The 26,320-nt window shown below is 36.9% G+C and overlaps 1 long non-coding RNA gene across 1 annotated transcript in view; it reads left to right on the plus strand.

The window, feature by feature from the left end:
* LOC130592055 (uncharacterized) overlaps positions 1-24,996 on the plus strand; it is a 32,560-nt gene extending 7,564 nt beyond the window's left edge. The window contains exon 5 of the long non-coding RNA XR_008970123.1: positions 24,771-24,996. This is a non-coding gene — a long non-coding RNA (uncharacterized LOC130592055). The remainder of the gene's footprint in view (positions 1-24,770) is intronic.
* Positions 24,997-26,320: the final 1,324 nt, after the last annotated feature.

Raw genomic sequence — 26,320 nt, forward strand, 5'->3', positions numbered from 1 at the left:
TGACGTCTCTTCTTATAGAAGTTGAGTTAATAGACGTGATGTTTGAGTTGATCAACGTGACCTTTGAGTTTCCAGTTATTTAATGAAGTAATATTCGAATCCGCTTGATTTTTTTTACAGGAATTTCAATCTATGTTATAAGTTACAATGACACTGATTACATTTATAATGACACGTATTGCACAATTAATGATATACATCTAAGATGTACATTTAAGGTCCTAAAACATTTTTAGAAATATAATGATACATATTTGAGACATTAGATTACATTAGCTTGGTGTGAATTATGAAGGTGATTTTGAAGGGCGTGCTTTTTAATCCTAATTACACTCTTAGTGATTGTAAAAATGACTTTTAGAATGCGCAAAAATTAATTTGTTTGGCTTGAAATTACGATGACATATATTACACTAATTCTGACATAGATATCAGACATAATGACATTGAGTGACGTTACAATGACACTATGTGCCAATACTTAATGACACTGTATGAAATTATAATGACCGACGTTGAACAACTTATACACAATTTACTTAAATGCTCGTGAGTTAACATACACTTGCATAAAATCTCCCTTAGCCTTTTTCCATAAAACGATTTTATTAATAATAATAATAATAATAATAGCAATAACAATAACAATAACCACAACCACAACCACACATCATCATCATCATCATCATCCATATGCCATTACTAATGCATTTTATTTCATTATTAGTTATTAGTGCATTCTGTGTCATTATAACGTATATTTCTAAAAATTCATTTTAGTTCTCCACCTTGTTCTCTGCCCTCAACCTCTACGTCTCTGCATATGACTGCTGCCATACTGTTGGTGTATAGGCTGAGCTGTTTTTTCAAAGGTAGATAGCACTGATGGAACAAGTCGTGTTTTTTTGAAGGGAGGGAGACAAAAAAATTCACTGAATGGACACATTATTGTAACTGCTTCAATGTAACTGCTTCAATTTAACTGAGAGAGAGAATAAAAAGACCGTATCTTTTGGTCACCCCCCTTTCAAGATTATCCTCTAAACCTTTTGTCTCTCTCCCTCTCTTTCTTCCAGATAATAGTATTTAACCGTCACGACTTTTCTTTGTAAAAAACAAAAAATCATCACACCTTTCTACTGGTTTTCAAGACTTTCATTTTCTATCTCAGAGAGAATAAAATTCAGACAAAGTTTTCGAAAATCTGAAGAAGAGAAATTTCGAACTAAAAAAGTTGGGCGAAAATTTTTTATGCCCTTTTTGCTCAAGAAAAAAGATTAAAACCTATCTCCATAACGAGTTGCTGCAGCATGTTTCCGGGGTTGGGAATTCAAGCTCTAATAAAAAAAAAAAAAAAACAGAAGGTAAACCACCTTGGCTTATTTAAATTTTTGGAAGATGCGATACAAAATCAAGCTAGTTTAGACGAGGCGCGAAATCAAGGTGGCACATCGAAAACGGTTTCTGCTGGAGCTATACTTCAATAGGCAGTGGCAGGAGTTTTATATGGGTGGGCCGAACTCAACGTGTCAATCTACTTTGAAATTGATATGTATATAGAATATCTTTTTTTTAATATAAATAATAATTTCTTATTGTCCTGAATGCGTGTGTACGTGTTTAATATGTTATTTTTGAGTATTTTCTAATTGAGTCGGTATATATTATAGGAGATGGTGAGGTATATTATTAGTGTTTGAAAAATTTAATATAAGCTAATAAGCAACATATTAGGTGCTTTCTAAAGAGGGAGAACAAATATCATAACAAATAAAAAACAACCCTTCGGATATTCTTATAGTGAGTTTAGTAATTTCCCTTGCCATGACATTATAGGCGTAATTTACATGATATTTAATGTTCAACAGCATAGGATTGTTACACATATTATTGTTCGTATTTATAGCATAGGAATATATCCATAGTAAAAAAATATTTTTTTTATGTTAAATATATCCTATATAACCCTGAAATAATAAGATAACTAGTTTATAAAAAACCCAGGGTTATATTAGATAATTTTTGGTTATTAAAAAATACAATAGTAAAGCTTCACCTCCTCAGTCAATCTAATACACCGATTTCAGGGTACACAAAATTTCAAACCTAAACTTTTCCTTTTTTCTCACATAGTTTCCCCCCTCCGTAATTTTTTTTATTAAATTACAAAAATCACATAGTTTCCCCCCTTCTGTTTAAGCTTTACCTTGACAATAAGAAATTATTATTTATATTGAAAAAAAAAGATATTCATGAGATATATATCAATTTCAAAGTAGATTGACACGTTGAGTTCCGCCACCCAATATAAAACTCCTACCACTGCCTACTGAATTATACCTCCAGCAGAAACCGTTTTCGATGTGCCACCTTGATTTCGCGCTTCATCTGAACTAGCTTGATTTTGCACCGCATCTTCCAAAAATTTAAATAAGCCAATGTGGTTTACCTTCTCTTTTTCTTTTCTTTTATCAGAGCTTGACTTCCCAACCTCGGAATCATGCTGCAGCAATTCGTTATGGAGATAGGTGTTAATTTTTTTTCCTGGGCAAAGAATGCATAAAAACTTTTCTCCCGACTTTTTTAGTTCGAAATTTCTCTTCTTCAGATTTTCGACAACTTTTTCTGAATTTTCTTCTCTCTTTGTTTCACTAAAGTAATTCTCCTCATCTGAACTGCTGTGAGCCATGAAGATTACGGTTTAGAAGATAGAAAAATGGAAGTCTTGAAAACCAGTAAAAGGGTGTGATGGTTTTTTTTTTTTTTACAAAGAAAGGTTGTGACGGTTAAATATACTATTATCTGGAAGAAAGAGAGGGAGGGAGACAGAAGGTTTAGAGGATAATCTTGAAAGGGAGGGAGACCAAAAGATACGGCCTTTTTATTCTCTCTCTCAGTTACATTGAAGCAGTTACAATAATATGTCCATTTAGTGAATCTTTCTGTCTCCCTCCCTTCGAAAAAACACGACTTGTTCCATCAGTGTTATCTACCTTTGAAAAAACAGCTCAGTCTATACATCAGTCATGTGCAGAAACGTAAAGGTTGAGGGCAGAAAAGAAGGTGGAGAACTAAAATGATTTTTTTGAATTATACGTTATAGTGACACAGAATGCACTAATAACTAATAATGAAATAAAATGTAGTTATAATGACATATGGATGTCATTACTCTTGTTCATTGTTCATTATTAGGGAAATTATGCACTTTACTTAAATGTGATCATCGAAATTATTATTATTATTATTATTATTATTATTATTATTATTATTATTATTATTATTATTATTATTATTAAAATCATTTTATGGAAAAAAGGCTACTATTATCTATTTATCGTGTTTTACGTTATTTTGAACGCCAAGGGAGATTTTATGCCTGCGTATGTGAATTAACGAGCCTTTGAGTAAATTGTGTATAAGTTATTTAACGTCGGTCATTATAACTTCATACAGTGTCATTAAATATTGGCACAAGTGTGTCATTGTAACGTCACTCAATGTCATTAAGTCTGATATCTATGTCAGAATTAGTGTAATATATGTCATTATAATTGCAAGCCAAGCAAATTATATTTTGAGCATTCTAGACGTCACTTTTACAATCATTAAGAGTGAGATTAAAAAGCACGGCCTTCAAAAGCACCTCCATAATTCACACCAAGCTAATGTAAGCTAATGTCTCAAATATGTGTCTTTATATTTCTAAAAATGTTTTAGGACGTTAAATGTACATCTTAAATGTATATCATTAATTGTGCAATACGTGTCATTATAAATGTAATCAGTGTTATTGTAACTTATAACATAGATTGGAATTCCTGTAAAAAAAATCAAGCGGATTCGAATATTAGTTCATTAAATAACTGGAAACTCAACTTTTATAAGAAGAGACGCCGACCCAAATATCAGTTTCTTCCATGGCTTCATCAAGTACACGCCTATCCTCTTCCAAAAGGTCAAGGCCATCATCAATTTCTTCGTCTACACCAAAACGGTCGCCTTCTTCGTTCGTAGAAGAGGCGATCTGAAGTTCTTAAAAGACCGTGAATATAACGCCACGAAGACTGACCTTGACAATATAAACATGGATTATGCACAATTCGTGCTCAGGGTATTGTTATACCATGAAGACCGCATGGATGGATTATTCACACTCGATGAATTTGCTATAAAAGATCTGTTATCCTCATACTCTCTAAAGCTGAAAAATTTTCTTAACACGACCGATCTCCATTTGGATTTGCACAATGTGAACAAAGATCATCAATCATCACACGACAACATTTGTCACCAAAGTCCCGGAACAGAAAAACCAACACTAGAACTTGTTCGATACATTTAAAGAGGAGGTTACATATAATGTTAAGTACTATATGCACTTACTCTATGTTCCATAGTGAAAAGTGCAAAGTTTGTTATTTCCATTTCTTATGTTTTAATAGGAATAACTGTTGTGTTGATTACGTTAGGAACAACTGTTGTATTGATGATAGGATTTAAGTTCTTGTGTTTTTTGTTGATAAGAGTAGCCGCATTCCCCCTCCCTCGCTCGACCCCTCTTCTTTTTCTCCCTCTCGCGCCCCACCTCCCCTGTTTCACGCTGCAGCCACTGCTGCACCAAACTACTGCTACTCGTCGGAATCCGACGAACCACCACCGTTCCGCCTCGCGGTCGGATCGCCGACGCTTCCATTTTATGATGTTTGTTTTGTTTAAATAAGTTAAGCCCAAACATAGCCATGTTACTCTCTCAACTTATTGGGCCAACAATCTGATTTTGGTTTTGATTAGACCCTAAACCCTAACCCCTGAACCCCTAAACCCTCGAAGCCTGAACCCTAAACCCCGAAAATCGAAAACCTAACCCGAAAACCCGAAACTCCCTCAACCCTGAACCCCAAACCCCTGAACCCTGACCCCGGACCCCCGGAACCCTAGACACCCTGACACCTAGACCCCCCGAACCCCTGGACGTCCGGACTCCTTACCCTCGACCCTTGGCACCCAGCTCCCCTGGACCCCGGACCCCTTGAACCCCCCCGAACCCCCCAAACCCTGTGAACCTCGTGATATCCATGAGCCCCGTGAACCCTGAACCACAGCCCACAAACCTACTAACCCTCCTGACCCCCCGGACCCCTGAACCCCTGGACCTCGGACCTTAGACCCCCGAACCCCCTTGAACCGTTAACCCCAACCCTAGAATCCTGAACTAGTGTTTCAGGGTTCGGGGGTTTGGGGGGTTTGGGGTTTTAGATTTCAGGGGTTTAGGGTTTTAGGGTTTCAAGGTTTAGGGTTTTGGGTTCCGAGTTTTGGATTTCGGGTTCAGGGTTCAAGGTTGAGGGTTTAGGATTTAGTGTGTAAGGCTTAGAGTTTGGTTTATGATTTTGGGTTTGGGTTCTAATGTTTAAGGTTCATGTTTAGGGTTTCAGTGTTCAGGTGTTTTGTGGGTCTGGGTCAAGTGGAGTTGGGGGTTTAGGGTTCGCGGTTTAGGGTTTAGGGTTTAGGGTTCAGGGGGTTCGGGATTCAGGGGTTCAAGGTTGAGGGGGTTCAGGATTGGGGGGTTTCGGTTTGAGGGGGTTTTAGGTTTTCGATTTTTGGTTTTCGGGTTTTCGGTTTTTAGGTTTAGGGTTGAGGGTTGAGGGTTTCAGCTTCAGGGTTCAGGGTTCCGGGTTTTGGGGTTCAGGGGTCGGCGGTTCGGGAGGTCGGTGGGTTGGGGTTTAAGGTTTCAGTGGTTCAGGGATTCAGGGTTCAGTGGTTCAGGGGTTTTTGGTTTTAGTTTTTTGGTTTTCGGGTTTAGGGTTTAGGGTTCTGCGTTCCGGGTTTAGGGGTCAGGGTTCCGAGTTTCGGGTTCTGGGTTCGGGGTTTCGGGTTCGGGTTCCGGGTTCAGGGTTCGGGGGTCGGCGGGTCGGTGGGTCGGGGTTTCCGGGTTCAGGAGTTTTTGGTTTTTGGGTTTTTGGGTTTAGGGTTTAGGGTTCAGGGTTCAGGATTCCAGGTTCCAAGTTTGGGGATTTGGGGGTTCGGGGGGTCGGCGGGTCGGGGGTCAGGGTTTCCGGGTTTTAGGGTTTCTGGGTTCAGGGGTTTAGGGGTTGAGGGTTGAGGGTTTAGGGTTTAGTGTTCAGGGGGTCCGGGATTCGGGGATCGGTTTTCGAGGTTTTAGGGTTTTAGGGTTGTTAGGGGTTTAGGGTTTTAGGGTTTTAGGGTTTGAGGGTTCGGGGTTGGAGGGTCCGGGGTATATTCCTACTAAAACATAAGAAATGGAAATAACAAACTTTAAAGAACACCACTATGGAATACGGAGCATGGACGACCCATGAAGTTTTGCTTTTTTTTTTTTTTCCAGTTTGCACTTTGCATTATAGAACATGGAGTAGGTGCATATAGTACTGAACATTACACAACACGCATGTAACCTCCTCACTAAATGTATCGAACAAGTTCCAATGCTTGTTTTCTGTTCCGGGACTTTAGTGACAAATGTTGTCGTGTGATGATCAATGATCTTTGTTCACATTATTGTACAAATTCAAATGGTGATCGGTCGTGTTAAGAAGCTTTTTCACCTTTAGAGAGTATGAGGATAACAGTCCTTTTATAGCAAATTCACGGAGCGTGAACAACCCCTTCATGCGGTCTTCATGGTATAACAATACCCCGAGCACGAACTGTGCATAATTCGTGTTTATATTGCCAAGGTCAGTCTTCGAGGCGTCATATTCACGGTCTTTTAAGAACTTCTTGATCGCCTCTTCTACGAACGAAGAAGACGACTGTTCTGGTGTAGACGAAGAGGATGATGATGACCTTGGCTTTTTGGAATAGGATGGAGGTGTACTTGATGAAGCCATGGAATAAATTGATATTTGGGTCGGTGTCTCTTCTTATAGAAGTTGAGTTAATTGACGTGATGTTTGAGTTTCCAGTTATTTAATGAAGTAATATTCGAATCCGATTGATTTTTTTACAGGAATTCCAATCTATGTTATAAGTTACAATGACACTGATTACATTTATAATGACACGTATTGCACAATTAATGGTATACATCTAAGATGTACATTTAAGGTCTTAAAACATTTTTAAAAATATAATGACACATATTTTAGACATTAGATTACATTAGCTTGGTGTGAATTATGGAGGTGATTTTGAAGGGCGTGCTTTTTAATCCTAATTACACTCTTAGTGATTGTAAAAATGACTTCTAGAATGCGCAAAAATTAATTTGTTTGGCTTGAAATTACGATGACATATATTACACTAATTCTGACATAAATATCAGACATAATGACATTGAGTGACGTTACAATGACACACTATGTGCCAATACTTAATGACACTGTATGAAATTATAATGACCGACGTTGAACAACTTATACAAAATTACTTAAATGCTTATGAGTTAACATACACTTGCATAAAATGTCCCTTGGCGTTCGAAATAACGTAAAACACGATAAATATATAATAATAGCCTTTTTCCATAAAACGATTTTATTAATAATAATAATAATAATAATAATAATAAATAATAATAATAATAATAATAATTTCGATGATAACAATTAAGTAAAGTGCATAATTTCCCTAATAATGGACAATGAACAAGAGTAATGTGTCACTATAACGTATATTTCTAAAAAATCATTTTAGTTCTCCACCTTCTTCTCTGCGCTCAACCTCTACGTTTCTGCATATGACTGTCCTACTGTTGGTGTATAGACTGAGCTGTAATCTCAAAGGTAGATAGCACTGATGGAACAAGTCGTGTTTTTTCAAAGGGAGGGAGACAAAAAGATTCACTGAATGGACACATTATTGTAACTGATTCAATGTAATTGCTTCAATGTAACTGAGAGAGAGAATAAAAAGACCGTATCTTTTGGTCTCCCTCCCTTTCAAGATTATCCTCTAAACCTTTTGTCTCTCTCCCTCTCTTTCTTCCAGATAATAGTATTTAACCGTCACAACTATTCTTTGTAAAAAAAAAACTATCACACCCTTCTACTGGTTTTCAAGACTTTCATTTTTCTATCTTCTCAACCGTAATCTTCATAGCTCACAACAGTTTAGATGAGGAGAATTACTTTAGTGAATCTGAGAGAGAATAAAATCCAGACAAAGTTTTCAAAAATCTGAAGAAGAGAAATTTCGAACTAAAAAAGTTGGGAGAAAATTTTTTATGCCCTTTTTGCCCAGGAAAGCAGATTAAAACCTATCTCCATAACGAATTGCTGCAGCATGTTTCTGGGGTTGGGAATTCAAGCTCTGATAAAAAAAAAAAAAAAAATAGAAGGTAAACCACCTTGGCTTATTTAAATTTTTGGAAGATGCGGTGCAAAATCAAGCTAGTTCAGATGAGGCGCGAAATCAAGGTGGCACATCGAAAACGGTTTCTGCTGGAGGTATAATTTAGTACGTAGGCAGTGGGAGGAGTTTTATAGTGGGCCGTACTCAACATGTCAATCTACTTTGAAATTGATATGTATATCATGAATATCTTTTTTTTAATATAAATAATTATTTCTTATTGTCCTGAAGGTGTGTATACGTGTTTAATATGTTATTTTGGAGTATTTTCTAATTGAGTCGGTATATATTATAGGAGATGGTGAGGTATATTATTAGTGTTTGAAGATTTTTTTTTTTTTGAAATTAACATTAATTCATTGATTCAAAGTCATACGACATCTACAATAAAAGTCAAAACTCAATAAATACATATCAAATTAAATAAATACAATTCTAATATGATAAAACCACGATCGTTGAGTAGATCTAACACTTCTGAAAACCCTTGTCTTTCACATTGCTGTCTGATGCAGCCTTCTGCAAGGGGATCTGTCGATCTTTTGTAGTTTTGAAGTAGAACCGGATTCAATTCAAGTGATTGTAAATGAAGTCTTGACATCTGTTGCAACTCCGCACAAATTTCGATCAACAAATCAACATCTTGAAATACACAAAAACCCAAAAACAAATTCTCTAAACTCTCACATGGAAAGAGATAAAACCCATTATATGGGTAGAAAAACTCTCCATTAGAGAGAGACTAAGATTTATTGAAAACATAAACATAAAAAGCTAGTAATAAAACGAGAAAAGGGGCTTACCACCACCCAAAAGGGTTGTGGTAGCCCATAATTTGAAAATTAGGGTTTTGTGGGAGAGGAGAGAGAAGAGAGAAAAAGGAGAGAGGAGGCGGTGGTTAATGAATTTGAGTTGTTTGCAAGTTGATGTTTTCCTTTTTCTAGTGTTTGAAGAATTTAATATAAGCTAATAAGCAACATATTAGGTGCTTTCTAAAGAGGGAGAACAAATATCATAACAAATAAACATCAACCTTTCGGATATTATTACAGTGAGTTTAGTAATTTCCCTTCCCATGACATCATAGGCGTAATTTACATGATATTTAATGTTCAACAGCATAGGATTGTTACACATATTATTGTTCATATTTACAACATATGAATAATATCCATAGTAAAAAAAAAATATTTTTTTATGTTAAATAGTGAGCTTTATCAGATTTGACCCTGAAATAATAAGATAACTAAGTTTATAAAAAAACCCAGGGTTATATTAGATAATTTTTGGTTATTAAAAAATACAATAGTAAAGCTTCACCTCCTCAGTCAATCTAATACACCGATTTCAGGGTACAAGAAATTTCAAACCTAAACTTTTCCTTTTTTTTCACAGTCTCCCCCCTCCGTAATTTTTTTAATTAAATTACAAAAATCACATAGTTTCCCCCTCTTGTTAAAGCTTTACCTTCAGGACAATAAGAAATTATTATTTATATTAAAAAAAAGATATTCATGAGATACATATCAATTTCAAAGTAGATTGACACGTTGAGTTCGCGCACCCAATATAAAACTCCTGCCACTGCCTACTGAATTATACCTCCAGCAGAAGCCGTTTTCGATGTGCCACCTTGATATCACGCCTCATCTGAACTAGCTTGATTTTGCACCGCATCTTCCACAAATTTAAATAAGCCAATGTGGTTTACCTTCTCTTTTTCTTTTCTTTTATCAGAGCTTGACTTCCCAACCTTGGAAGCATGCTGCAGCAATTCATTATGGAGATAGGTTTTAATCTTTTTCTCTGGGCAAAGAAGGCATAAAAAAGTTTCTACTGACTTTTTTAGTTCAAAATTTCTCTTCTTCAGATTTTCGAAAACTTTGTCTGAATTTTCTTCTCTCTCAGATCCACTAAAGTAACTCTCCTCATATGAACTGCTGTGAGCCATGAAGATTAAGGTTGAGAAGATAGAAAAATGGAAATCTTGAAAACCAGTAGAAGGGTGTGATGATTTTTTTTTTACAAAGAAAGGTTGTGACGGTTAAATACTATTATCTGGAAGAAAGAGAGGGAGGGAGACAGAAGGTTTAGAGGATAATCTTGAAAGGGAGGGAGACCAAAACATACAGCCTTTTTATTCTCTCTCTCTCAGTTACATTGAATCAGTTACATTGAAACAGTTACAATGATATGTCCATTCAGTGAATCTTTCTGTCTCTCTCCCTTCGAAAAAACACGACTTGTTCCATCAGTGCTATCTATCTTTGAAAAAACAGCTCAGTCTATACACCAACAGTAGGGCAGCAGTCATATGCAGAAACGTAAAGGTTGAGGGCAGAGAAGAGGGTGGAGAACTAAAATGTTTTTTTAGAAATATACGTTATAGTGACACAAAATGCACTAATAACTAATAATGAAAGAAAATGCAGTTATAATGACATCCGATGTCATTACTCTTGTTCATTGTTTATTATTAGAGAAATTATGCACTTTACTTAAATGTTATCATCGAAATTATTATTATTATTATTATTATTATTATTATTATTATTATTATTATTATTATTATTATTATTATTATTATTATTATTATTATTATTATTATTATTATTATTATTATTATTATTATTATTATTATTATTATTATTATTATTATTATTATTATTATTAAAATCGTTTTATGGAAAAAAGGCTACTATTATATATCTATTTATCGTGTTTTACGTTATTTTTAACGCCAAGGGAGATTTTATGCTTGCGTATGTGAACTAGACCTATTCAATGGGCGGGCCCGGGTCGGGTCGGGTCATGTTGTATGCGGGTCGGGTTGGGTCGGGTCGGAAGGAATAACTAGCGGGTCGGGTCGGGTCGGATCAGGGGCTAAGCTGACCCGACCCGACCTTGACCCTATTTAAAAAAAAAAACTCACGTCCGTCTTTATGTACTGGCCACTGGGCAAAACTGAAATGACATTATACAAAACTAAATAGTCGTAGCCTCAATTTCAGATAAAAATATCGGAACGATCATTTGCTTATGATCATCAGGATGGGCAAACAATTAAATAAACTTGATAGGTGGGAAATTCTAGTTAACACCCAATACTAAAACAAATGGGAAAATTTGATGAACTATAAAATCAATTCGAAAGGAGACAAGCACCATATGCCAAAAAGGCTAATCCAAAAGTGCAAGTCAAAACACCTCGTTTTTGAAAGAAAGAAGGAGAGAGGATAGAGCAGAAAGATAAATGAGGGTTTCTAAACAAGATTGCTAGACTCTACCTAAAAATTCAAATGATCCTTTTCTTGGCCCGACCCGACCCGTTAATATCTTATTAGGGTCAGACCCTATATGACCCGACCCTATTTTAATTAGGTCGGGTCATGACCCTATAATAAAGGATCGGGTCAAGGGTCTTTTTTGGGGACCCAACCCATTGAACAGGTCTAATGTGAACTCACGAGCATTTGAGTAAATTGTGTATAAGTTGTTTAACGTCGGTCATTATAACTTCATACAATGTCATTACGTATTGGCACAAGTGTGTCATTGTAACGTCACTCAATGTCATTAAGTCTGATATCTATGTCAGAATTAGTGTAATATATGTCATTATAATTGCAAGCCAAGCAAATTATTTTTTGGGCATTATAGACGTCACTTTTGCAATCACTAAGAGTGTAATTAAGATTAAAAAGCATGCCCTTCAAAATCACCTCCATAATTCACACCAAGCTAATGTAAGCTAATGTCTCAAATATGTGTCATTATATTTCTAAAAATGTTTTAGGACCTTAAATTTACATCTTAAATGTATATCATTAATTGTGCAATACGTGTCATTATAAATGTAATCAGTTTTATTGTAACTTATAACATAGATTGGAATTCCTGTAAAAAAAATCAAGCGGATTCGAATATTAGTTCATTAAATAACTGGAAACTCAACTTTTATAAGAAGAGACGCCGACCCAAATATCAGTGTCTTCCATGGCTTTATCAAGTACACGCCCATCCTCTTCCAAAAGGCCAAGGCCAACATCATCCTCTTCTGTTACACTAGAATGGTCGCTTTCTTCGTTCGTAGAAGAGGCGATCAAGAAGTTCTTAAAAGACCGTGAATATAACGCCGCGAACACTGACCTTGGCAATATAAACACGGATTATGCACAGTTTGTGCTCGGGGTATTGTTATACCATGAAGACTGCATGGAGGGGTTATTCACGCTCGGTGAATTTGCTATAAAAGGTCTGTTATCCTCATACTCTCTAAAGCTGAAAAAGTTTCTTAACACGACCGATCTACATTTGGATTTGCACAATGTGAACAAAGATCATCAATCATCACACGACAACATTTGTCACCAAAGTCCCGACACAGAAAAACCAACAGTTCGATACATCTAGTGAGGAGGTTACATGCATGTTGTGTAATGTTCAGTACTAAATGCACTTACTCCATGTTCCATAGTGCAAAGTGCAAACTGGAAGTAAAAAAGCAAAACTTCATGGATCGTCCATGGTCCGTATTCCATAGTGTTATTTTTCAAAGTTTGTTATTTCCATTTCTTAGGTTTTACTAGGAATAACTATTGTGTTGGTTACGTTAGGAACAACTGTTGTATTGATGATAGGATTTAAGTTCTTGTGTTTTTTGTTGATGAGAGTAGCCGCCTTCAACCTCCCTCGCTCGGCCCCTCTTCTTTTCTCCCTCTTGCGCTCCACCTCCCCTGTTTCACGCTGCAACCACTGCTGCACTCGACGGAATCCGACGAACTACCACCGTTCTGCCTCGCGGTCGGATCCCCAACCCTTCCATTTTATGATGTTTCTTTTGTTTAAATAAGTTAAGCCCAAACATAGCCATGTTACTCACTCAACTTATTGGGCCAACAATCTGATTTTGGTTCTGATTAAACCCTAAACCCTAAACCCTAATCCCTGAACCCCTAAACCCTCGAAGCCCGAACCTCGAACCCTAAACCCCAAAAATCGAAAATCGAAAACCCAAAACCCGAAAACCCAAAACCCCCCTCAACCCTCAACCCCCTCAACCCTCAACCCCCTCAACCCTGAACCCCGAACCACCTGAACCCTGACCCCGAACCTTGGACCCCCGGCCCTGGACCCTCGGGCCCGGACCCCCGGAACCCCGACCCCGGAGCCCCGGAACTCCAGACACCCAGACACCCAAACCGCCGAACCCCCGGATGCCCGGACTCCTTTCCCCCGACCCTTGGAACCTGGACCCCTTGAACCCCGTCAACCCCCCCGAACCCCCTGAACCCCGTGAACCCCGTGAACCTCGTGAACTCCATGAGCCTCGTGAACATCGAACCATGGCCCACAAACCCACTAACCCCCCCGGACCCCTGGACCCCTGGACCTCAGACCTTAGACCCCTAAACCCCCTTGAACCGTTAACCCCAACCCTAGAATCCTGAACTAGGGTTTCGGGGTTCGGGTGTTTGGGGGTTCAGGGGGTTTGGGGTTTTAGATTTTAGGGGTTTAGGGTTTAGGGTTTTAGGGTTTCAAGGTTCCGAGTTTCGGGTTTCGGATTTCAGGTTCCGGGTTCTGGGTTCCTGGTTCAGGGTTTAGGGTTTAGGATTTAGTGTGTAAGGCTTAGAGTTTGGTTTACGATTTTGGGTTTGGGTTCTAGTGTTTAAGGTTCAGGTTCAGGGTTTCAGTGTTCAGGTATTTTATGGGTCTGGGTCAAGTTGAGTTTGGGGTTTAGGGTTCGCGATTTAGGGTTTAGGGTTTAGGGTTCAGGTATATATATATATATATATGTATGTATGTATACGATTTATTGCACAAATATCATCATAAAAAAACAACTTGATGCTTAAATTAAAGTGTACAAAGAGTTGAACTCCTACTTGGTAGAATACACATTCCAAGAATTCGTATCCAAATGGTGTCGATAGATGATTGAACCATTAGCAACACATAATGAAAACTTGAATATATTATACACACAAGATTAACTACTCGTTTCCAATATATACATACTTGACACTAATAAGCACTATGTCCAAATCAATTCATAAGTGCATCAAAGCTATAATGCACTAGCTCCTTGAAGGGGTCTAACTTCGCACTTACATAGGTAGGTCTCTTAGAAAAACATGCTCTTGTGAGAAAGCACGATGTCAGGAGAACTATTAAGTTTCATGGTATTTTCACCAAATGCCTCCGAGTTTTCATTTTATTCACGAGGTACCCTCGCACTTTTGAAAATGCACGAGGTACCCTTCAGTTTCACGATAATAGATCCAAATACCCTTAATAACTAACGACGTTAACCACCGTTAATCATTAATCCTAATTTTGTGTTTAAAACCCTAATTAACCCTAATGAATCCTAACCATAACCCACCCTCCCACCACCCCAGCAGCTCCCCCTCCCCCATTCCCCGCAACCGCCCTCCCCCACGCACCTCGCCACCCCCCACAGAGCAGCAACCTTACGCCACCCAAGCGCGACTCTCTCTCCCGATCTACCTGCATGACTCGAGGGGTGGGGAAAAGTGGTGCAAAAATCGACGAAGGTGGGGGGAAGGGGTGGGAAAACCGACGAGGGTAAGGGGAAGGGGTGCGAAAACCGATGGGGGTGGGGGGAAGGGGTGCGAAAACCGACATGCATGGGGAGAAGGGGTGAAAAAACCGATGGGGGTGGGGAGAAGGGGTGCGAAAGTTGCGGGGGGTAGTGGAGGGGATGGGGGTTGCAAGGATGGGTGGGTGAGGGGGCTGCTGTGTGGTTGCGGGGGTGGGGGAGCGGTGGGGGTGGCAGCTGCAGGGGTGGGGTGGGGGAGGGGTGGTGGTTGGGTGGTGGTGAGGTTAGGGTTAGGGTTTGAAATTAGAGTTTAGGGTTGGGATACGGTTAGATGTTCGGGTTTAGTTAGATGTTAGGGTTAAGTTAGGTTAGTTAGGGTTAATTAGGGTCTAATAAGGGTTAAAACTAACGGCGTTAACCGCCATTAGTCACTAAGGACATGTGGATGTATTGTTTAAAAACTGAGGGGCACCCCATGTATTCTCAAAAGTGCGAGGGTACCTCGTGAATAAACTGAAAACTCGAGGGCATTTGGTGAAAAAACCGTAAGTTTAAACAACTTTTTAAACCATCACAAATTTAATGAACTTTACCTTGGATGATTATAAAATTTCTTTCAATCATCAAATAAGGAAATTAATCTTATCAAACTCAAGACCCAACGTCTTATTGGGGGTTAAGTTAAGATTCCAGTACTCGTGATTACCAATGGGCACCAATCCTAATTTTTTTTTCATCCTCTTTACTATATATCGAGCTAATGCCTTTATGAAACAATCCGCTAGGTTATACATAGCTAGTTCTCACATAGTCAACAGTGATATCACTATCTTTGGTAAGTCCTTGGACATAAATATTCTCACATCAATGTGCCTTAACTTACCATTATATACTTGGCTGTAAGCTCTTGCCAATGCTGCATCACTATCACAATGTATAGAAATAGGTGATATCAGTTTTGGCAACAAATGTATCTTAAACATGAAATTTCTTAACCATTCGACTTCTTTGCTTGCCGATGATAGAACAATAAATTCCGATGTCATTGAAGAATACGCAGTGCAAGTTTGTTTCTTGGAAGCCTAAGATATAGCACCCCCCCCCCCCAAGGAGAACTACACATCCACCTGTGGAGGAATGATCTTCTCTATTAAATATCCAACTTGCATATGAATACCCTTCTAATACCGAAGTATATCCATTATAATACAAACCATAATACATGGTTTTCCTATCTTTAATACTCGAATATCTTGCCAATGTTCCATACTAGGATACTAGTATATATATCTACTTAATTTTCCCACCGCAAATGCGATAGTCGGCCTAGTACTTATCATAACATACATCAAACATCCTATAACCCTTGCATACTCAACTTGAGACACGATATTACCATCATTTGGCAATAATTTTTCAATTGGGTCTATAGGAGTTGAAACAATAGAACAATCATTAACGTAAAACTTCTTGAGCACTTTCTTGATGTAATGAGATTTTGACAAGATCACTTTTCCATTGTCTATCTTAATTCTTATGCCTAAGATGACATCCGCCTCCCCCAAATCTTTTATGGAGAATTATGAAGATATAAAGGATTTTGTCTACTCAACTTGTTAAAATTCGTCTTCAAAATCAACACGACATCTACATATAGACAAATCATGACACCATTACAGTTGCCATCAAATTTGTTATATACACACTTGTCTGAATTATTCAATTTAAAATAATTAGACAACACAACCTAATTAATCTTTTTATGCCATTGCTTTGGTGCTTATTTTGCCCATACAAAGATCTAACCAACTTGTATACTTTATGCTCTTGAGCTTTCACGACATACCCTTCCGGTTGTCGCATGTAAACCTCTTCCTCTAGTTCTCCATTAAAGAACGCCGTCTTGACATCCATATGACGGATTACAAATTTATGAATAGCTGCAAGAGCTATTAATAACCTTATGGTGGAGATTCTAGCAATGAGTGCATATGTATCGAAATAATCAATACCCGATTTTTATTAGAAACCTTGAGCCACTAGACTGGCTTTGAACTTATCAATAGTCCATCCACTTTAATTTTCTTTTTAAAAATTCATTTAGACCCTATTGGTTTACACTTAGGAGGTAAATCAACTAGAACCCAATTGTTATTTCCCATGATGGAATTCATCTCATCATCAATTGCCTCTTTCCAAAAAAGGCACCTTGAGACCTTATAGCCTCATTAAATGTTAAATGATCCTCTTCCACATTAAATATATATGGAAACTTAGTCATGATAGAACTTCTTAATCCTTCAACCAAATATACATGAAAATTCGGGCCTTTTACTTCTCATAGGTTGTGATGATGTTGATGCAATATTCTCATCAAGAGTTTGTTCATCAACTTCTTGACCAATGTTGGTTTGATGAATTTTTTGAAAATTGATCTTAGGAGTAATATCCTTTGGTCTAGGATTTGGTGAATATCTATTTCATCAAAAATTACATCTCTTGACTCCGCAATAGTATGAATTGACCAAAGTTTAATTTGTTCTATTACATAGAACCTATAGGATTTGCTACGAAAAGCATATCCTATAAAGATGCACTCAATTCCCTTTTCACCCAACTTTTTATATTTGGGTTTCGGCACTTTTACAATTGCCCTATATTCCCAAACTTTGAGATAACTCAAGTTTGATTTTATTTTATACAAAAGTTCATAAGAGGTACGCTTTTCTCTCCCTTAAACCCGCCTTGGCGTACGATAAGGTGATAAGGCTACTATACGCCGGTGCCGTTTATGGGCCGGAAAAAGAAATCCTCCGGGAAGGCGAGTAGCTCATCGACTCCGGGAGACGCTAGTACAGATGTGCAGAAGGAAAAAAACTCAAATTTTGAGCGTGAGTGAGAGGGAATCCAGTGGAACAGTAACTAGAGAAATGGAAGTTGCTGCAACTCCGGTGGAGATAGAATCAGCTGCTGAAAAGAGTAGATGGAGATCAGCTGAATCATCAGAAAGCTGCTAAGCAAAAATAAAAGGGGTTTACAACATCCACTCGCATTTCTGAAAAAGGTATGGGTCTGAAATTTGTGGCTCCTTCCATTATCAATGGTAGTCCTGTAGCAAAGCTTGATAAGATAGTGGTGTGAAAAATGGGGGAACATTGGCAGAATACCATTGTGGTCTATGTGGTAGGGCAAAACCCCACATTGACAGTTATCAACCAATATGTTAATGCTAACTGGAATCTAGTGGATGAACAGACTATCTTTAAGCATGAGGAAGACTTCTTCCTTGTCAAAGTAAAGCCTAGGGAGGAGAGGGACAACATTTTGTATGCGGGGCCTCAGTTGTTAATCCTATGATCGTTAAACCTTGGAGTGTAAATTTTAATTTCCATGAGGAAATTCTGAAAGTGATACCTATATGGTTGAAGTTACCTAATCTCCCTCTCAATTGCTGGGGTGAGGATTCTCTTAGCAGGATAGGAAGTATCTTGGGGATTCCATTGTATGCGGATGATTGTACTAGCAAGTACTTGAGAGTGTCTTGTGCTAAAGTTCTAATAGAGATTGATGTGACTCAAGACATACCTAGGGAGATTGATGTGGAGGATCCTTATGGTGTTGTCTTTAAGTAGAATGTAGTTTTTGACTGGCTCCCTCCCTTATGTAAGAAATTCCAGAAGGTGGGACATAATTGTGGATACCAAGGCCTGAACAAAGCTCCTGTCAAGGTAGTGCAGAGATGGGTGGTTAAACAAAAACCACAACAGGAACAAGTCTCAAGTGCTAATGATAATGTGGGGCCTAGTGTCCCTGTTGTAAGTGAAGAAGTGACTGCAGCTGGGCCTAGTGTGCCTGTTGGTATTGAGGATGAGAATGCAGAATATTACTCCTATTTCGACTCCTAGCAATGTTCAAGAAAAAGATCCAGAAGAGGGGTTGTGGAAAATGGTTACTAGGAAGAATAAAGACAAATGAAATAGTGTGCTGCAAAGTGGGATTCAGCTACAATTTGGCTCAGGGCTGCCTGGGGGTGCTAGGGGACCTAACCCGTATCTCTCTTAATGATTGTTGTTACTTGGAATGTCAGAGGCATGAATGATCCCCTGAAAGTGAAGGAAATCAAGCATTTCCTTAGATCTCATAAAGCGACTATATGTGCTTTACTGGAAACCAGAGTCAGAAGTCATAATTGCCTTAAAATTCAGAGAAAATTTGGCAAGGATTGGCAGTGGGTGTGTAATTATGATCATTCTAACAAAGGGAGAATATGGTTAGGATGATTACTAGGAGAAGCTAAAATCATTATTCAGGCTGTTGCAGAGCAGATAATTATGGCTGAGGTGCAAAATGGGACTGGTGCTTTCATGTTTCACATGGTTGCAGTGTATGATCTTCACTCTATTACTGCTAGGAAAAGTCTCTGGACTGAAATGGCAAGTTTTGTTTCTAGTCTGTCTCAACCTTGTATTTTGATGGGGGATTTTAATGATGTTTGTAATGCTGTTGATAGAATGAATGGTGTGGATGTCACTGATGCTGAAACTATTGATTTCAGCACTTTCCTGATGGATAACCAGCTAATGGAAGCTCCTTCTTGTGGGCATTTCTACTCTTGGAACAATAAAGGAGTGGGGTTAGAGAGGGTTTATAGCAGAATTGACAGAGCTATTGTAAATAGTGAATGGATTAATCACTATTCAGGAGTTGTGATTAAGTACCTTGAAGCTAGTGTCTCTGAATACACACCTCTTCTCTTTGATACTGGAGGCTCTCAATGCCAAAGAGGTAAGCCTTTTTGCTTCATGAATTTTCTTGCTGATCAGGAAGGATTTATAGAAGTGGTGCAGGAAGCCTGGAATTCTACTTCTAGTGCTTATAAAATGAAAAGTATCTGGGTTAAATTGAAAGCAGTCAAGGCAGCTTTGAAAAGCTTTCATTCTAAAAGCTTTTCTAAGGCTCACTTCAAAGTGGAAGAGCTAAGAAAGAAGCTTACTGCTATGCATACTTTGCCTGAGATGGGATATGATGCTGAAACACAACAAGAGGAAAAATTGATTTTAGAGCAACTTGGGAAGTGGTCTGAGATTGAAGAGAGCAGCTTGCATCAAAAAGCCAGGATTAATTGGCTTACTTTGGGGGGATTCCAATTCTAAATTCTTCTTTACTGCAGTGAAGGTGAGAAATGCAAGAAATAAGATAGATGTGCTTTATAATAGTCAAGGTGAGCTATTGACTGATCCTACTGCTATTCAGGAGGAAATTACAAGCTTTCATAAAACACTCATTGGTTCAAGATTTGAGCAGCTGGAGGCTATTGACCTAAGGGTTGTGAGAGAGGGCCCTAGATTGAAACCTCAAGAGTGCTGTCTTCTAATGCAAGAAGTGACTATTACAGATGTTGCTACTGCTCTTGCCTCCATACATGATGCAAAGGCTTCTGGATTGGATGGATCCAATGCAAACTTGGCACATCATTAAACATGATATATATGTTGCTGTGATAGAGTTCTTTGATCAAGCTTACATTCACAAGTCAGTCAATTGTACTGCTATTACTCTGATTCCCAAATTGGGAAATGATTTGTATGCAAAAGACTATAGACTTATTGCCTGCTGCTCTATGCTGCTCTATGCATACATTCACAACTCACAGGCTTCAGAAGGTCATTACAACAGTTGTGAGTTGCTCTCAAACAGGATTTATTCCAAGAAGGCAGATTGTGGATAATATCTTATTGGCAACTGAACTCATAAGAGGGTATAATATGAGTCATATGTTTCCTAGATGTGTAATCGAGGTTGATATCAAGAAAGCCTAAGATTCAGTAGAATGGGTGTTTTTTGGAGAGTATGCTTATGGAGCTTAGGTTCCCTGACAGGTTTACTCACTGGATAATGGCTTGTGTCAAGTCTGTCTTTTATTCTATACTATTGAATAGGTTACTGCCAAGCCTTTTGATGCTAAGAAAGGCTTTAAGATAAGGGGATCCATTGTCCCCTTTCTTATTTGCTTTAAGTATGGAATACTTAAGTAGATGCTTGTGATATATGAGTAAAAATCCAGATTTTAACTATCATCCTAAGTGTGAAAGAATTAGACTAACTCGTCTAATGTTTGTTGATGATCTGCTCATGTTTGCTAGAGCAGATCATAGCTTAATAGGGAAGATTATGGCTGCCTTCCACAAATTCTCAAGGGCTTCAAGGCTTAAAGCTAGCAATGAGAAAAGTTGCATTTACTTATCAGGGGTCAACCAGGATGTAGATACACAACTTGCTGAAGTGATTCATATGCCTATAGGTCTACTCCCTTTTAAATACTTAGGAGTGCCTTTGGCTGCAAAAAAAACTTTCTCCCACTGTAAACCACTGATAGACAAAATTAGTTCTAGGGCTCAAGGTTGGATGGTGCATCTTTTGTCTTATGGTGGTAGAGTGCAGTTGGTGAAAACTATACTTGGTAGCATGCAGAATTATTAGGGGCAAAAATCTTCCTCTCCCTAAGAAACCGATTAAAGCTGTAGAAGCTATTTGTAGAAAGTTCTTGTGGACTGGTGGGTTAGAATAAAAAAAAGCTCCAGTGGCCTGGTCCTTCATTCAGCAACCTAAAACTGGAGGGGGGTTAAATGTGATCAACATGGTGTTATGGAACAAAGGTGCCTTGAAGCAACTTTGGGCCTTATCTTTTAAACAAGATAAGTTGTGGGTTCATTGGGGGCATGCATAATATATTAAAAGAGGTAACATTGATACAGTTACTATTAGCAGTAAAACCTCTTGGCTATTGAGAAAAATTCTGGTGTCTAGGGAGCTGTTGGTGAGAATTGGGGGTTGGGAGAATGTGAACAACACTCAAGAGTTCAGCATTAAAAAAGCTTACAAGCTCCTGCAAGAGTCTTTTGATAGAGTCAGCTGGAAAAGACTCATCTGTAATAATAAAGCAACTCCTAAAAGTAAATTCATTCAATGGATGGCTTTACTAAACAAACTGGCTACTACAGACATAATTAGTAAGTGGAACAGGGATTGCAGCCTTATGTATAAACCGTGTGATGTGAATGAAGAAAGTGTGCAACAATTATTTTTTTTGTGTGAGTATAGTATGACTATTTGGAAGGCAGTGCTGCAATGCATTGATCTAGCTCATATCAACACTGGATCTGGTGAACTGAGAAGAGGTATCCAGAAGGCTAGGAGTAAGAGAAGCAAGGACAGGTTGTATGTGATGTTATTTACTGAGAGCTCATATGCCATTTGGATTCAGCATAATAGCAAGTGTTTTAAGGACACTTTGCTAAGCCCCCATGCTATAGTCAAGGAGGTAATCTTTAAAGTACCTTGCAATTGTAATGAGCTTGAAAGAACTAGGCTTCTTTTGATTTAGTTGGTTGTGTGCTGTGGTGGGTTTGGGGCAGTTTGTTGCTCTTCTCACCCTTAGGTTGTACCCCATTTTTTTGGTTATCAATAAAAACTTTGAATTGCCAAAAAAAACTTCATATGGGGTAACCGCGTTCTTTTTCATTGGAACTCGATTTAAAATATGACAAACCGTCAAAATAGCTTTCCCCAAAAACGATCACTTGTTTAGGATAACATAGAATTTACCATTTCCTGCAAAGTTCTATTATTTGTTTCCACTATACCACTTTATTGTAGTGTATAAGCTGCAGATGTTTCATGTATAATGCGATCTCGCATAATTTTATGAATTCTATAAATATATTTTATTGTATATATATATATATATATATATATATTAGTATACTTTAATATTTATATAATTTATTTCTTAAAGGTTGACTATTTGAAAGTCAAAAGGATTATTTAATGATTTTAAGTAATTAAATATTTTATTTAGTCATACTTTGAAAACTTATTTTATAACTAAACTAGCGGAGTTGAAGTAAATGGATTCTAATATTGGTTTAGAGGAGCCCAAACCTTATAACTTTTCCTATGAACATTTTCATTGAACTAACACATCAAAGCCGAACTCATTATTTGACCCTAACGGGAAAATCAATAAATACCTTTTATTACACAATTTCCCACACATTAAACACATTCTATTTTCTCTCTCTTCCTCCCCCAAATTTCCAGTTCTTCCTTTTTCTCTCTTTTCTTTTTCCTCCAGCCGATTTTCTTCTCCCTCTCTCAACAGCTCCTTCGTCACCAGCTGCCACCGATTGCAGCGTCAGCGCCCCCTCTTTGTGGTTGCCCTGTTTCTCCCTCATCCTTGCTTTGGTTATTTCTTCCTCCTAAAGTTTTATATAATGCAAAGTTTATATTTTTAATGATGGTTTTAATATGTTTACGTCTAAAGTTATAATATGATTATTTAAATATTAAGTTACGATTATGTAGTTTATATAACAAAGTAATTAAATTTCAGATTCATTGATTATGTTAAAATTAAGATTTTAAGTGTCAAAGCATGGATTTTTAAGGTCTTATAGGTTGGAAACTTATAGTAGTATATTGTAGTTTATGAAATTGGGTATTCTTATGATTTTAATTATGGTTAAGTATGTTTGAAAAGGGTTTTAACATATTATGAGTTGCTGAAAATTTTATAAGGATGCTTAAGATGGAGTTTTTATGATCAAAGTATGAGTTTTTAAGGGTTTTGTAACAACTACTATAGTAGTACAATACTAGAATGCTTTAATAATTAAGTTTTGATGATGGGAAATGTTTTTAAACACTTTTAAAGAGGTTTTAAATTATTTTAATGTTGTTGAAAAATTATAGAGTATTGATTGTGGTTATGTTGATTTTTATTAGGCGGAAAATTCTCTTTAGGAGATTTTTAAGCTTATGAAAGTGGCCTCTCATTTTGTCTACACAAGGTATGTACATGCCTATGTGTTGGTTGGATTAGATTCATGTCCTAAGGATGGGATTTATGTAGTATCATGTATAAGGAACTATTTTTAGTTGATTTACATTCAAATGGATTTGCATGTTTTATGTCGTTGTGTGAAGCATGCTGATTTTGATGATGATATTATGTTTGTACGGAAGATTGATGCAAGCATATGGGATTTAGGAACTTTATTTTATTAATCCACATGAGGGATTAATATTTATGTTGATATTGGATCATTATTGAATCATGTTGTTCCATTTGGATTATTTAATTACTTTATGAGGATCGGGGGTCTTATTTGGTACGTTAGGTATTTCACCTATGAAAGGTTGGTTGGTTGTTGACTTGGTTCAACAAACAAAAGAAGGTTAAGGATCTAATATTGGAATTAATCTTGGGTTGTTGAATTGATGATCACCTTATCTAATCGTAAGATAAAAATGAAAGTCTATGATTCTTTGATGATTATATTATTTGTCCTACTTGTGAGTCATAAGAAGTGAATAAATTATTAATCATGTAAAGTGACACGTGAATAGCAATAGCTTTAGACTTGTGCACGTCTGAAGTGTTGGACAAGTATGAGTTGAAGTACATGGTGGCAGCCCATGGCTTTTCTTGGGACCGCATTAATCATTGTGTCCTATTTTTCTTTTAAAGGTTCCTCGATATCGTAGGTTAGAGGAGTACGGAGTTATGCCCGTATTTCGTCTTTTTATGAAGACTGGTTTTGGTTTAGACAGCTCGTTCTATTGACTATTTCATATAAATGAATTAATCTATTAGTTGGGGAGTTAGTTCAGTAAAGGTATTATGCGGTGTCATTATATTATTAATTATCCCTGCTTAATATTTATTAGTATCATGTTAGGTTTTTTTATTTATTTATTTACTATGTAGTACTCAGCTTTGCTGATTACATGCTTTGAATGTATGTGTTGATCATGGTTGTGCTTTATTGATCATGTGATGACCCAATTGGCCGGTGAGCAGTCTCTCATGATCAATTGAACATCATCTTTACAGGTTTGAAGATGATGCATCATGGGTTCGGGAAATTGGAGAGCTTGTGTTGACTTTATATTTTATAGTTGACTTTATACTTTTCTAGTTGGCTTTTGACTTTTGACTTTACGTTGTGTTGACTTTTGGACTTAACTAAGTTTTATTTCTAAAGTTATTTACTATTATTTCCGCTGTAAAATTTTGAATCAGCCGATACGTTATCAAACGGGCGATAATACTTTGATAATTCTCTATGTTTTATATAAAAAAGGTGTTTTGAAAAATAGAGAATTGGCGGGGTGTTACAAAGTAGTATCAGAGCTTTAGTTTTTATTGGCCTTTCGTGCCAACTTTAAATTTTTAGGCGCCTAGCTAGCTAGTTACTTAAAATGAATTTCATAAAAATCGAGCTCCTACTTATTTGATTTGTTCAAGTCACTTTTCGAAACATTTTTTTTAAGATTCAAGATTTTAAATATTTATTTTCAATTTTATTTTTTAGGTACAAATTTTTATTTGGTTTGAAAATTTTGAACTCCATTATTTTATTTATTTATTCCTTTTTATTATATTCGAAAATTATATATTATTCATTTATTTAATTATTTTAATACTTCTAGTTTGTTTTGATTACTTTATTATTTTGTGAGAGATGTCTAGTATAGGAAGGGCATATAGGATAGAAATACTATATGTCTGTATTACATAGTTAGTTCAATATGATTATATTTTTCTTCTCTACTAACTGTTTGGTGTTATTCGTATGCTTTATATTATTATTATTCTTGCTTCTTGCTTATTGTTGGGAATATAAGCTAAGCGAGAGTATCATTTGCTTATATAAGTTATATTCATGTGTTGGAGGATCTCAATATGTCTAGTAGCGAGGATATTCGGGTGGGGAGCGATGATGAGCTCGATTGGGGGGGTTTCTGATTTCGATGATGAGAGTTTTACTAGTGTAGAACGGGAGATGCGTATGGTGTTGAAGGTTAACAGTCCAGACAGTGATGTTGATGTCGTTCGGGAGTTTGACTGTGCTGGGAGTCATACTCAGAAGGATATCTATTATGTTGTGATGAGGAATGTTTTTGGTGAGCCGAGATATGCTATGATAATTGAGTATGAGACTGAAGATGTAGCATCCTAGATTATGTACATATGTTTTCAGAATAAATGTTGGATAGTCAAGCAATGATTTGAATTTATTCTTTAGTACCTTTATTTTGTTTAGGAAAATTATAGCTATTATGAATAGGAAAAGTGTTACTATCATCATTTTGAGGAATAAAAAGTAAATATTTTGTAATCTAAGTGATCAAGTATTTATTTTGGCACGTGAATGAGAATATTTATATTTTATTATTGTGACTGAATTATAATTGATCCTCACACGTGTTTAGTCTTATGTGAATATTATTTAGGAATGATTATATGATTGATGGTGATTTATTCTATGGCATTATTATAATTTCATGAGAAATTGTACGTTGATCCAATCATGTATGGTCAATCAAGTGTTGCATTCATAGAGAATGGCATGTAAGTAGTGTATCGAAATTGAAAGTAGA

This window comes from Beta vulgaris, chromosome 7 (genome assembly GCF_026745355.1).
Source record: "Beta vulgaris subsp. vulgaris cultivar EL10 chromosome 7, EL10.2, whole genome shotgun sequence".
Lineage (NCBI taxonomy): Eukaryota > Viridiplantae > Streptophyta > Magnoliopsida > Caryophyllales > Amaranthaceae > Beta > Beta vulgaris.